At 38.6% G+C, this 13,645-nt stretch overlaps 1 protein-coding gene across 1 annotated transcript in view; it reads left to right on the plus strand.

Annotated features, from left to right (window-relative positions):
* Positions 1–358: 358 nt before the first annotated feature.
* Positions 359–13,645, plus strand: part of ncana (neurocan a) — a 73,565-nt gene continuing 60,278 nt past the window's right edge. The window contains exon 1 of the mRNA XM_084411883.1: positions 359–519. The gene's annotated coding sequence lies outside the window, so the exon portion shown is untranslated. The remainder of the gene's footprint in view (positions 520–13,645) is intronic.

The following is a 13,645-nucleotide window of genomic DNA, read 5'->3' on the forward strand; positions in this document are numbered from 1 at the left end:
GGATGTTAAATGTTCTTCATGGAAGTTGGAACCTTAGACTCCAATAAAGAACCTTGTCTGCCGCTAAAATATTTAGCTAGTCTAAAATGCAATATGATTTGTTAACAGTCATGATATATTGACGTATTCTCCCATGAGCTCTATATTCAGCTGTGACTGCTGCTCTCTCTCTCTCTCTCTCTCTCTCTCGGGGTCGGGTGGGGGGTTTGTGTGTGCTCTTCTCCTCTTTTTCTTCAACACCCTTTTGTTTCTGATCTCCAGTAGACGGAGGAGGCGCGAGACCGACGTCAGTGTGCGCGTGCTCGTGCTCGTCCGCGGATCTGCCCGGTCCTTGTCATTGCTTTTGCCGTCGGAAACTGTTCAAGAGCGTGTACAGCTTCATTGCTGGAGTTCAATTCATTTGCTGTGACTGAAGTTCCAGCAGACTCGGATGAGGTAGACTCTTCCTCCATCGCTTCTGCTCAGCTGATCTTCATCCATTCCGCCGGTGAGGTCTCGTGACAACTTTAACAACTCCAGGTAAGAGGACACTTCATATCATAATCTCATATTACTTGCGTGTTAAATCATGATCTCATTAATCGGGTCCTTGAATCGTTATTGCTCGCGGGTTAATAGCACTAGACATGGGGTTTTTGGTGGATGTCTGATTTCAAATCCGATTGAACCCTCTGGATGTCTGTAATCTCTGCCAGGCATGCTGTCATTTCTGCGTGCATGATTTGATGTGTGAATGTGAATGTGGATATCTGATTCTGAACATGATCTGTTCACATCTAATGAATGTTAGTGCAGTCTTTGTGTCACCAGAAACTCTTGATTGATGTGCACAGAAAGAACCCATATTTACATTTTTCCATTCAGCAGATGTTTGTATTAAAAAATAAAATAAAATAATGTGTGCATTTTATCATATCTTGGCTCTTAAGTATGATATACTTTCTCTTTTGTAAGTTGCTCTGGATATAAGTGACTGCTAAATGCATGAATGCAAATGTAGTAATATAGATTAGTAATGCAGAAAAGGATAGCACAATACAGTAAAAGTTATAAGAAAGGTCAAAATCGCACATTTGCATTGCAAGTCGCAAGGATGTGCATGCAACGGTTTAAAATCAAAAATATCTAAAATGTGCTTCCCTTTGTAGTGTTTAATTCAAGTCATGAATGTTTTTCAATACAGCAGTGAAAAGTGAACTAAATGCATGAATGCAAATGTAATAATATAGATAAGTACACAGAAGGGAAATGCAGAAAAGAACAATACACAATAAAAGTTATAAGAAATCGCACATTTGCATTGCAAGTCGCAAGGATGTGCATGTAAATGTTTAAAATCCAAAACACCTCAAATGTGCTTCCCTTTGTAATGTTTCATTCGAGTCATGATGCAGTACAGCAGTGAAAGTCATTTCAGAGTCAGATCTGACGGCTCCTGAAGGCAGCGACTGCATGTCTCAGATCAGTTATTCATGCAGCTGTTTTCATCTGTAAATATCTGCTCATGAATGCTCCTGTGTAGAAGAAGAGAGTGAGTGTGTTGTGTGTCGGACAGGCGTGGGCGAGAGGTAAAGGCGAAGAAGATCTCGTCCTCTTCGGCAGCTTTACTGAAGTTGCTCGAGATGAAAGCGTCCCGGCATTTATTCTTCATCCCGTCGGCCATGAGAAGCTCTTCAGACCCTCGCGACACACTGACATCATAATCACGGGCCACTCACACACACACACACACATGCCAGGATTCTCCATCAGTGTTTCCTTCGGGATTGTCTGCAGTCTGGGATTCTCTGAGCCCGAATGCTCAGCTGTAGAAGACCACAATGAGAGGTTAGGGTGGAAATAAGAGGATTAATGCGGATGGATTTATTGGCGTATGATAATGAGATGGTGTTTTAGGGGTGAAGGGAGCCGAGGGTGAACGGGTCAGGGTGATCCGAGAGAAATCAGGGCTCGAGGTCGGGTGTTATGTATAGTTCACGAATCCGATCAATCTGATCAGCCTTTGTGTTTCAGCGACTGATCGATGCAATACGAACCCCTTTACCTCTCTCTCTTTTTGACTTAAATTGTGGCAGTTTTAATAGGAGTCTAACGATACCCTAACGATACATATCACGATACTGAACTCACGATACCATATTATTGCGATACTCCAAGACATATGATAAAAGATTAACAAAAAATATACTGTGTGTGTAAATGAATAGACTCGGACTTGGTGCTGAAACCCAATGCAGGACAATAGAGACACCAGAATAACAATATTCATGATTCTGAAGCTGAAAATACTGAATTATTATAGATGATTATGCACTCTTTCACTGACTAGATCTATTTAAAACCTATGTGAGCCACTTTTTACTGGCAATATCAGACATCTGGCATTATCAGGACACACAAATATTCCTCCATTGCATTATTATACATTATATTCATCATTATATGTAGTAGTTTAATGTACTACTGACACTAAAACTCTGAAAACTTGAATTTTTTTCTCACATGGTAATTTTTATTTTGGGTGAACTATACACAATACATATTGTAGCATTTTTGTATTGCGATATATTGTGACATGATATATTGTTACACCATGATATATTGGTATATTATACATATTAGAAAATATAAAATGAAGACAGTGGTTTCTCTCTCTCTCTTTCTCTCTTCTCCTGAAGCTGTCTGTGTCTTTGTCCTCTTAAACCCCCCGTCTGTTCAAACAGCAGCTCGATACAATATCTGAGGCTCTTATCCATCAGCATGTCCACTTCATGACTCTCTCTCTCTCTCTCTCTCCCTCTCTCTCTCTCTCTCTCTCTCTCTCTCTCACCCAGAGCTTATGTGAGCATTGAAAACAGTCTGTGTTGTCTATAGGTCATAGGTCATATTTCACCCCAAAATTAAAGGAAATAAGAAATTATATTTTGCACCAAGAGATACCATTTAGAGACTGACATTACAGCATTGTGACATTATTAAATGTAATTATTTTCTTGACATATAAACACCCTCCAATTCTCATTACCGTAATGCAATTATGATATTATGATATTTTATTATTTTTTTTTATTTTTTATATTTAGCAATATTTCCTGATGGTAGTATTTGTTGGGCTGCATTTATATCAAGAAAAAAAAAAATTGTATTGTTAAAGTAATGAGACAGTGTATATTTATATTTATATTTGCATTATTTTAATGAGAATTTGGGGAAAATGTGCTTAATTGTCTTAAATGATATCATATGATTTTTGAGACAATCTACAAAATCATAAGAACTTAATGGCATAAATAACACAAATCCTTTATGTGAAAGAAAATTGTAGTTTTTGGGGTGAATTATGACTGGAGATTTTAAAAATATCATAATTGTTCTGATTTGACTTGAAAGTGAAAAAAAAAAAATCAACTTTTTCCAGTTAAAAAATACCAGTACACAGTTAATAATTATTATAAAACAAAGATGTTTGGAATATGTTTTACAATAAAACAATATTTCAGTCTTTCTACTTCAAAATTTCACATTTAATTCGATGTGTTACGTAAATCCTACACCAAATTTAGCTAGGAAATGTTGTTAGCCTCATTTTACTGTACATAAAAATGTCAGATTTGATCTGAAGCGTCTAAAACTTCGAGCTTCATTCTGAATTGTGTTCCTGACCTAATAAGACGTGTTTGTCAGTGTTTGTGTGGCTGTTTGCTCAGAGCTCAGTCTGTATTTGCTGTAAAGTCCTTCATCTCCATGGATCATCAGCTGATGAAGTGATGTGGACGTGATGTTCAACAGACGCTGCTGTTCTGGGTTTAAACGCTCTGCTGTATTGATTGGTTTGTTCTGCTGACCATCTGCATGCTGGACTTTCTGCAGTGGAGCAGAACGTTTAACTGAGCAGAACTGAGCATACATTTGGTGTGTGTTTAGTCAAGCATTACTATTACTGTTGCTGGTATTATTTATTGTTAGTGATTTGAACAAACCCCTAACACTAAGTATTGAACTCATTCTGCACTGTTTGGGCGACATGAACAGTATCTGTGGCTTGTTGGAATATAATTTTGGATTGGACTTAGCAACTGCAAAGTAACACCCTGGCAACCAGCCACACAACCCTAGCAACTGCATAGCAACATCCTGGCAACCCCCACCATGCCCTACCAGCTGCAAAGCGATGCTCTAATAACTGCATAGCAATGCCCTGGCAACCACCCGCAATGCCTTAGCAACTGCATAACAACACCCTGGCAACCACCCACAATGCCCTTGCAACTGCATAGCAACTCTTGAGTAACTGCATAGCAATGCCTTGGTAACATCTCCCAACACCCTAGCAATTGCATAACAACACCCTGGCAACCACCCACAATGCCCTACCAGCTGCAAAGAGATGCTCTAGCAACTGCATAGTAATATCCTGGCAATCACCCACAATGTCCTAGCAACTGCAGTGCAACTCCCTGGTAACCACCCACAACACCCTCGTAAACTGCTTAGCAACACCCTAGCAACCACCCACAATGCCCAAGCAACTGCATAGCAAAGTCTTAACAACTGCATAACAATGTCCTGGCAACCATCCGCAACACCCTAGCAACTGCACCCTTGTAAACTGCATAACAACGTCCACGCAATCACCCACAACACCCTAGCAACTGCAAAGCAACACCCTGGTAATCACCAACAACACCCTCGTAAACTGCTTAGCAACGCCCTGGCAACCACCCACAATGCCCAAGCAACTGCATAGCAAAGTCTTAGCAACTGCATAGCAATGTCCTGGCAACCATCTGCAACACCCTAGCAACTGCACCCTTGTGAACTGCTTAGCAATGCCCTAGCAACCACCCACAATGCCCAGGCAACTGCATAGCAAAGTCTTAGCAACGCCCTGGCAACCACCCTCAACACATTAGCAGTGTGGTCAGTTTTACTTGTGCTGATGCCACATATTTATTTGAGGAGAAGTAAAAAGCACAGAAACAAACACACACTTGTAACCTTTGTGTGCAAACACACAAGCAGAACACGCTGTTGGCTCATGCATAATGAATTGTGTCTGGATGCGTGTAAGTTCACAGGAGGGTCTCTGAGACACGCGAGGAACAAACATGTCTCTTCCAGAACCTTTCAGCTGTGTTCTGTGGTGATGTTGTAATGCATACGCTCCTGACAGGATAATTCACACTAAGATTTTCCCAAACAATCCATGGCTCCTTGCTGCAATTGAATTGGTTTCATAATTGATGAATTTTACAACATTAACACTGTTATTTTCCTGTTTATTAATAAAAAAAGCTGTTTTGAAACAGAAGCTGTTTCCTTCTTCAAATTCTTCACGCCTTAAAATATCTTGAATGTAACTCGACACCCTTGCCTCATTTAGTATGCGCGGTACTATGAATATGCAAATGAGCCCCGCCTCCACTCACTCACTCAGCTCAGAGATCCACTGGTTGACGATCACACGTTGATCTGATTGGTTACAAGGTAGTTTGTGACGTCAGAAACACCAGCGATTTCAAAGCGTGTTTTTGAGACTGTCTTTGGTTCACTGCAGTTTTAAGGAGGAAATACTCAGCAATGGTGTCGACTTATGAATTTACACATGGTTTGTCTTAAAGCGTATTAAAAACACCACATAGACACATAAACTACATTAAAAGCTGGATTTAGCCACAGGGGGACTTTAACTGACGAAATATGGACTAGTATACTTGTATGTTTTTAAAAAAATTTATCCTTTTTGAGTTTGAAGGCCATTTTAATCTATAATTTGATGGAAAAGACCAGCCTTTGTGCTCCATGAAATAGTCATACAGATTTTGGAACAAGTAAATTATGGCATTATTGTTTATTTTTGCATGAACTGACTCTTGAAAATGTTCTCAGGCTGTGAAATCCTCTTTGGAAGCACTATTTTTAGATGATTATGGCAGGTTGTATGAATAGTGAAATCAACCCCATGCGTTCCCTCATTGTCGAGGGCCGCTGTGCACACACGCAGAATCTTCTGATAATGTTTGTCACAGTTCATGCTGGTTTAATTAAGTTAAACATCAGTTCATTAACACCTGCTAAGTCACCGCTGGGCGGAAATAAACGCTTTGCTTTTAAAACTTTTGTGAAGTTCGTGTGCATGTGCATTAGCCCCCAGAACAAACATGTCTTGCTCAGACTGAATCTGACAAATGCAATTTTCATTGTAGAATTTGGTTTTGGAAAAGAGTTTGAAACATTGTTGAGATCCTTTAAACCTCTAGAGGAGCACATTTGGAAAGCAGGGGACTTCAGCGAACGGCTCCATTGCCCGGCCTTTAATCGCATTACCGTCTAGGAGAAAGTACTTAGATTGTATAGAGATCTAATTTGTGATTTTTCTTCCCTATATGGGATTGTGGGTAATTGGTATTTCCCTGCTGGAGGGTCCCTAGTTCAACAGAAGACATGAAGGTTTGAAGGCGTTTGAGATCAGACCAACTGTCTTAGTGTGTGTGTGTGTGTGTGTGTGTGTGTGTGTACTTGTACAACTATCTTTGTGAGGACCAGTTTGAGTTTTAGACCATTAGAGTGAGGACATTTTGGCCGGTCCTCTCTTTCTGAGAGCCTTTAAAGGCCTGTTTGAGGGTCAAGACTTGGTTTTAGAGATAAGGTTATAATAAGGTGACCCTAAAGGGGTCGGGTTAGGCACTTAGTTGTGATGGGTAAGGTTAGGGTAAGCGGCTAGAGATTGCATTGTGTCAATGAATGTCCCAGAATATGTGTGTGTGTGTGTGTGTGTGTGTGTGTGTGTGTGTGTGTGTGTGTGTGTGTGTGTGTGTGTGTGTGTGTGCGTGTGCGTGCATGCAGAGTATATAGTAAATGAGGTTTGGGAATAGAAGTCGTCCCTAGGAACATTTGTCTTCTCCCTAGTTTAACACCTGTGTTTTCTGTACACTGCTTACGGTGCGTATATGAGCATTACTGTGGGAATAGCCTGGGAGTTTGGATCTAGATGTATCAGATTCCTTTATGAGCAGCGAGAGAGATATTCACACATATCATATCAAAGCTGTTCTTTCTTTTCAATATGCATGTTCAGATATTCACACAACGAAATATTCTGGGGGGGCCATGAAAGTTTTGTCGAAATGATCAGAAATGCCGGCACTGGCAACGTTTTTGTTTAGTTTTTCTAAAACACTGGCGGGGAAAGAGTTAAATTGGATGTGAAGTTTAAAAAAAAAGCAAAATCAAGATTACTTTAACTTAAAAAATGTAAAGTAAGGGTTAAAAATGTCCCTGTAGTTGTGTGTGAGTGTGTTTCAGCACCGGACAGCTCCCGAGCGCCAGTCACTTCACCATCACTGAAACTACTGGACATTAATCTACATGTGATGAGTCTGTGAGTGTGTGAGTGTGTGAGTGTGTGAATGTAATCTGGGACGTACTACATCCGGCATGTTGTCACTGTCATGTGACCTACAGATTCATTTCCGTCGCATTACTGTCAAATCCAAGAATGTGTTTGTGGGAATATTAATGACTTGTGTTTGTGTGTGTCCTTAATGCTTTTGTCTTGTTAATGTCTTTACATGAATAACCTGTCAGATCTTCATTATTAATGTTGAGTTGAGATGTGTTTAGTCGTTGTTCAGACATGAGTGCTTCCTTCTTGTTGATGTAATGTTCCTTCATGTGATCTGATATGATACTCTGGAGAAACTTGATGTTGGTGTAATATAATGTGGTGGATTTATTCAAATGATTAAATAAATTAGACTTTAGACGTCAATCAAACTAGATAATTAAGATGTTACCGTGTTACCTGACATTAGGAAGGACTTATTTTTCCACTTCATCCTAAGAAAAGAGAAAGAATAAGAGAGTAATGTAATAAAAAAAAAAGTTATTATTATTATTGGTCGAGAATATTCAGAAATTTCCACAAAGGTAACATTTCACTTAAAGCCTATATTTGCAGATTCCTTGTTTCATCTGAATGTGTTTTGTACTTTCTAAAGGTGTGACATTGAATGGAGAAGTATTATAATGTATTAAACTGAGGTTATAATTATCATGAGATCATACAATGCATTATAAGGTGCATTACAAGGCATAATTAATGCATCAAAATACTTTTATAATGCACTCTAATAATGCTTTTATAATGAGAAAAAATATGAATGCTTTAAAAATACTTTTATAATGCATTTTATATATATATAAAGGCTTTATATAGGCTTAAAGTAAAGTGTTATACACACACACATTCAATTTCAAGACAAATTCCTTGTCAATAAATTTCATTCTGATTTTGAAAAGCATTGCACTGAAACAGTCTTCATTTGTATGCGTTTACAATTGCAGTTTAGTATCTCTGGATGTCTTTTACATTTCCATTAATGTAAACCCCATTCCACAAGAGCAGGAACCTGCTATTATTCTGTGTTTAACTGTCTCTCGTCCAGCGGTCCGCAGGAGGTCTCCCAGCCCCCCTCACAGCCCCCCTCCCAGCCCCCCTCCCAGCCCCCCTCACGCCTGTTAATGAGAGGAACCGTCAAACAAAGGAAGGCGTCTCAGTGTCTCTGTGTTTATAGTCCGGTCTCCTCGCCTGACACCAGACAGACGCTCATATCAATGTGTGTTTGACATCACTGACATGTTTCTGAGGCAGATGTGTGCAAATGTGCTCATTAAATTAAACAGTAGTCATTTGGAAATTGCATGTAAATTTACTGTTTTTTATTGAACCAAATCAGCATGAATGAAAGGGTTCAGATCAGATATAAAGCGTCTGTAAGTGTCAACAGAACATTGACACTTTTTACAGTAGATGTATTAATACAGTCTTGTTTTGCTATCTTTAGTAAATCATTTTAATGCCAGTTATTCTTTATTCAAAATTAACAGTCAGACCTGTTCTGCTCTTTAACGCTGGTTATTCTTAAAATTAGCTATTAAAACAAATAAAATAATCCATAATATTGTCAAATAACACTTGTTTTTAATAACACTATTTCATAAATAAACAGATTTTTAAGATATAGATACAGATCCTGTTTTGTATTTTTTTCAGCCTTTATTAAATGCAATTATCTAAACATGCGATTCTTCTTTTTAAGCAGACCTTAAAGCAATAGAAACGTGTGAAGACGCAGAGTCGCACCGTTATCCATATGCAAAAGACAATAGAGGATTTTTTCCCTCCACGGTTAGTTTGAGTCTCCCGGTATTCCAGAGTAACCATGGCAACCAGACAGCCGGTTAACCCTCGGTGCGCCGGCCTGTTCACAGATGCTCGGCTCCTGCGACCGCTGGCTATATTAAGCTCATATCCACCGTGTGTAGAGTTATCGGTGTGGATAATGCTAAGTCTGACTATTAATCTGTCTGTCTCTCTGGATGCGGCGGCTGATCGGCCTCTGGCTTAAAGCTTCATTATCTCATGTTTCTCCTCCTTTCGAGGTGATCTTGTCTTCGGCTTTTGTTCTCGGCTGTGCTTCAGTAATTGGCCATGGACCGGTTATTGCCACTGGCGAGACTTTCATCTGTTTGTTCCTCTGTAAAGGCGTATTTTTCGGAGATGAATTGGCCCCAGCTTAGTTTGAGAATTTAAAACTGTGCTTAATCGATCTGCATTTTATTTTAGGCTATAGGCCTATTTGAATACTTATGCTGTAAGCATACAAAACATGCATGTGTCACGTATAAAACAAAAAAAAAACATGTATTGCATTCGCATTCCTTTGAAGTGCTTTTATTTTATGTTTTCATTCATTTAGTCTATTTTTGTTATTTTACTAATAAAGAGTGCATATGTTGTTTGTTAGTGTAATGCATTGGGCTTCGTTCATAAAACACGAGCAAAATGAGTTTCTGTGTAAATCTTTCATAAATGCAGTCTTCATTTTCCACGTTTAATTTAATGTGCCAATTTACGGTATGTAAGAATGGTTGTGCTTAACATTTCAAGAACTCAGAAAAAATGTTTTCTCTTTTTTTTTTTTGTACTGAACATATACATATATTCGTTCTGGTCATGTTTCATGACTGATTCGCATTGTTTTAAAAAAGAGTAGTATGTTTTATACCTGAGCAGGGGTCATGTGATATTCCTTTGGTTCTGAGTATAGCGTATTATTGAGCTGCACGATTCTGGAGAAACTGAGAATCAAAGTTCAAAGTTTCTTGCCATTTGCCCAGGTACGTTTCAGTACAGGTACATTGGAATTCTTGTGCGTTTCTCAGAGTCAGGTTTTAAATAAATAATATATATATATATATATATTAAGGTAGAGCAGAGAGCAACAAAACATTTTAAAAATGCAAAAAAAAAAGAAGACTATATAAATAACCTTTCTAGTTTAAATAAATACACATTGTAATAGATAATAATAATATTGCACGTTGTAAAAACTCTACATAAAATAAAATACTATTGCACTAATCATTACAATGATTAAAAACATGGAGTAGGGTACTTTTTGCCATCTAGAGATCGCGATTCTCCCGCATTTCTGAACAGACAACTAAACAAAATAATTAATTTTACTAGTGTAATTTACTAGAGGTTCTGACAAACTGTTAATTGCTGCAGACTATATTAAAATTATTATTTTTATTTTTTTTTGGCTTGAATGAATGATTCAATGACTTGTTTCATTACTGGATGAATCAGTGTTTTGAATCTCTTGAATGAATGATTCAATGACAAATACCTGTTTAAGAGTCACTTGTCGCCACCTACTGGTGTAACGATGTAATCAACACAATCTTTATTTGAAGTGTCTAATTACTTTCAAAAGGTGATTTACTCTATTTTGATCACTTCCATAGACATCAGTGTTTATATACGAACTATACACTTTTATCCCAGTTCTTCTGTGATCATTTGAATCATTGTAACAGAAAAAATGTTTAATAGACAAAAAAGGTTTAATAAGCCAAATCTATGGCTAACGATTAAAGGGGTGGTTGATTATGATTTGACTTTTCTAACTTTAGTTAGTGTGTAATGTTGCTGTTTGAGCATAAACAACATCTGCAAAGTTACGACGCTCAAAGCTCAAAGCAAAGAGAGATATTTGCTTTTAAAGAAATCGCTTTTTAAGGACTACAACAAACGGCTGGTAGAGACTACACCACATTCCTCCCGGGTTAGTGACATCACCAACCCTAAAATTAGCATAAACCCCGCCCCCTGAACACAATTTATAGATTATCAAGATTCAAGACAGAATATGCTAATCAATAACTAGAAGATAACTACACATAAGCTTCATAAATTCATCAACTAACCATTCAGAAATGTTGTCTACATGTTGTCACTTCTTCTCGAGTCTCTCCATCTTTCTGACTCCGGTTTGAACATAAAAGGCTAAACGTTTTTGAAATTTTCAGTGCATGTGTGTGTGAGGTAAAAGAACATGAGCTGTTGTAGCTCCGCCCCCTGTGCCGGGAGCAGCGGCTCATTTGCATTTAAAGGGACAGACACAAACGGTGTGTTTTTGCTCACCCTCAAAAAGTGACAACTTTAACATGCTATATAACAATATCTGTGGGGTATTTTGAGCTAAAACTTCACACACACACTCTGGGGACATCAGAGACTTATTTTACATCTTGTGAAAAGGGCATTACACCACCCCTTTAATCGTGGAGCTCTAGCATATTATTATAATAATTATTATACGGCAGATTTTCTGCATGTTTATCTGAATCTTGCAGACTGGAGATGTTTCATATACTCTGAGTCTGAGTAGTGTTGTAAACCCGTGTGATTTACACCATGAGCATTGCTGCTTTTGTTTATGTGCTCCTTCAGTGAGGAAGATTTACGAGTCTCTGCATGCAGGGACAAATGCAGTCGTTCATCATCATCCTCACACCTGTGTGTTTTACACGTGTGTTCAGTGTCACATGATGCTCGATAATTGAGAGGATGAGACTGTGTTGAATCCATTTCTGCATTGACTTTTTACAAGTGTATCTATTTACAGAGCAGTGTTAGTTTGGCATTGTTCGTAGCCAATACTATTATTGGGGTTTCTACGTTTTGTGCTTTTCGCAGTGTTTGATTATTGATTTGATTCATCTGTTCTGGCAATTATGTCATTAGTTCTCCTGATTATTTAAACCCTGTGTTTGTGTTCTCCCTCTTCAATGCTGTTTCTCCTGAGTAGATTATTCTGTGTATTCATCGTCTCCGTGAGCTTCGAGACCACGTTACGTGACAATTGTAGCGTTTATTAATATTTAGAGTTGAGTTCTATTTTCTATTTTCAGTTTTCATTGAAATTTTAGTTAAAGGTTTGATTGTTTTGTTATGCACTTTACTAGTTTTAGTAATTTTAGTACCTCAGCTTAAACTCACTTAAGTTGTCAAAGCAACATTTCTAATTTTCATTTGTTTTTTTAAGTTTACGTTAGGGATGCATGATATATCGGCCACCATATCTGTATCATATCATCCCGTATTGAGCATAGTTTTACTCATTCCTGCAGATTTTGTGGTCAAACACCCAAAGTGCGTGCACATAAAGACAAGTATATCGCTATATAAAACAGTACAGTGGATCCGTGCATCAGGTCTTAAAGGGACAGCAGCCTAATATACCGGCTGCCCAATTATGAGATAATATTACAAATATCTATATGGCAGTTTTCATGGTATCGATGTCAAAATTGTGGCCAGTGAAAATACTGAGTGGCCAGTAACTAAGGAAAACAGTGAATGGTGAGTGACAGTGCATGTCAAGCCCTGGATATATGCGTGAGATGTGTGGTTTGTCTTTCTCACGGGTGGTTTTGACTCCCACAGACTTCCCTGCATGTAAATCAGTCAGTGCTGCTCCAGAACCGGATTAGATCTGAACTGGTTTGATTAGGAGAGACACTTCATTGGGATGTGTGTGGGCTTGTGAGATGAGAAACACTTTCACTCACTCTGACTGACTGACTGAGTGAGACAGAACTGGAAACAGAGGCGGTGTGTGATAAACAGATGGAATGGGAAATGCGTGTGTGTTAGCATATGTGTTAGTAAGGGTGAGGGGGGGGGGGGGGGGGGGGGGTGAATGCATAAAAAAATACTTGACAAATGCATTCCCAACCTTGCAACTATGTTATTATTGTACGTTAATGCATAAAGTAATACATCCTTTCCATTCAACGTTTGGCCCGCAACAGTAGAATAATATAAAAAAACAATAATAATAGTTTAGCTTTTAACACCTTTTATGACACTGTTTCTTTTCATGGCCATTGGTTAAAGTAAAATAAAACATCTACTACAGTATTTCAGTAAATATACTTTCAATCCTCCGGATGTTCTCTTGTATACTTTCCCTATGTGGGCTTCTAGGTCGCCAGCACCTTTATTTGACACTGACACGTAATGCCAGCTTTGCAAGTCATGCATTCTGCTTCACACGGATCCCGACCGAGACCAAAACACGGGAATTTTCTCTGTAAATCATATGTGAATTTAAATTTGGGCTTTTTTTTTTCGCTGTTCAGGAGCCATGTGCCACTGTTGACAAGCAAGCGCGGCTCTGTCTCTCTCTTGTGCTCTCCGGCTGCTCAGGGGAATGACTGAGATGCAGTGTGACCAATGTTTGCGTTACGTACATGACCGACTGACCAATGGTGGCGTGCGAGAAGGCGG

Source organism: Rutilus rutilus (genome assembly GCF_951802725.1).
Source record: "Rutilus rutilus genome assembly, chromosome: 6".
Classification (NCBI taxonomy): Eukaryota; Metazoa; Chordata; class Actinopteri; order Cypriniformes; family Leuciscidae; genus Rutilus; species Rutilus rutilus.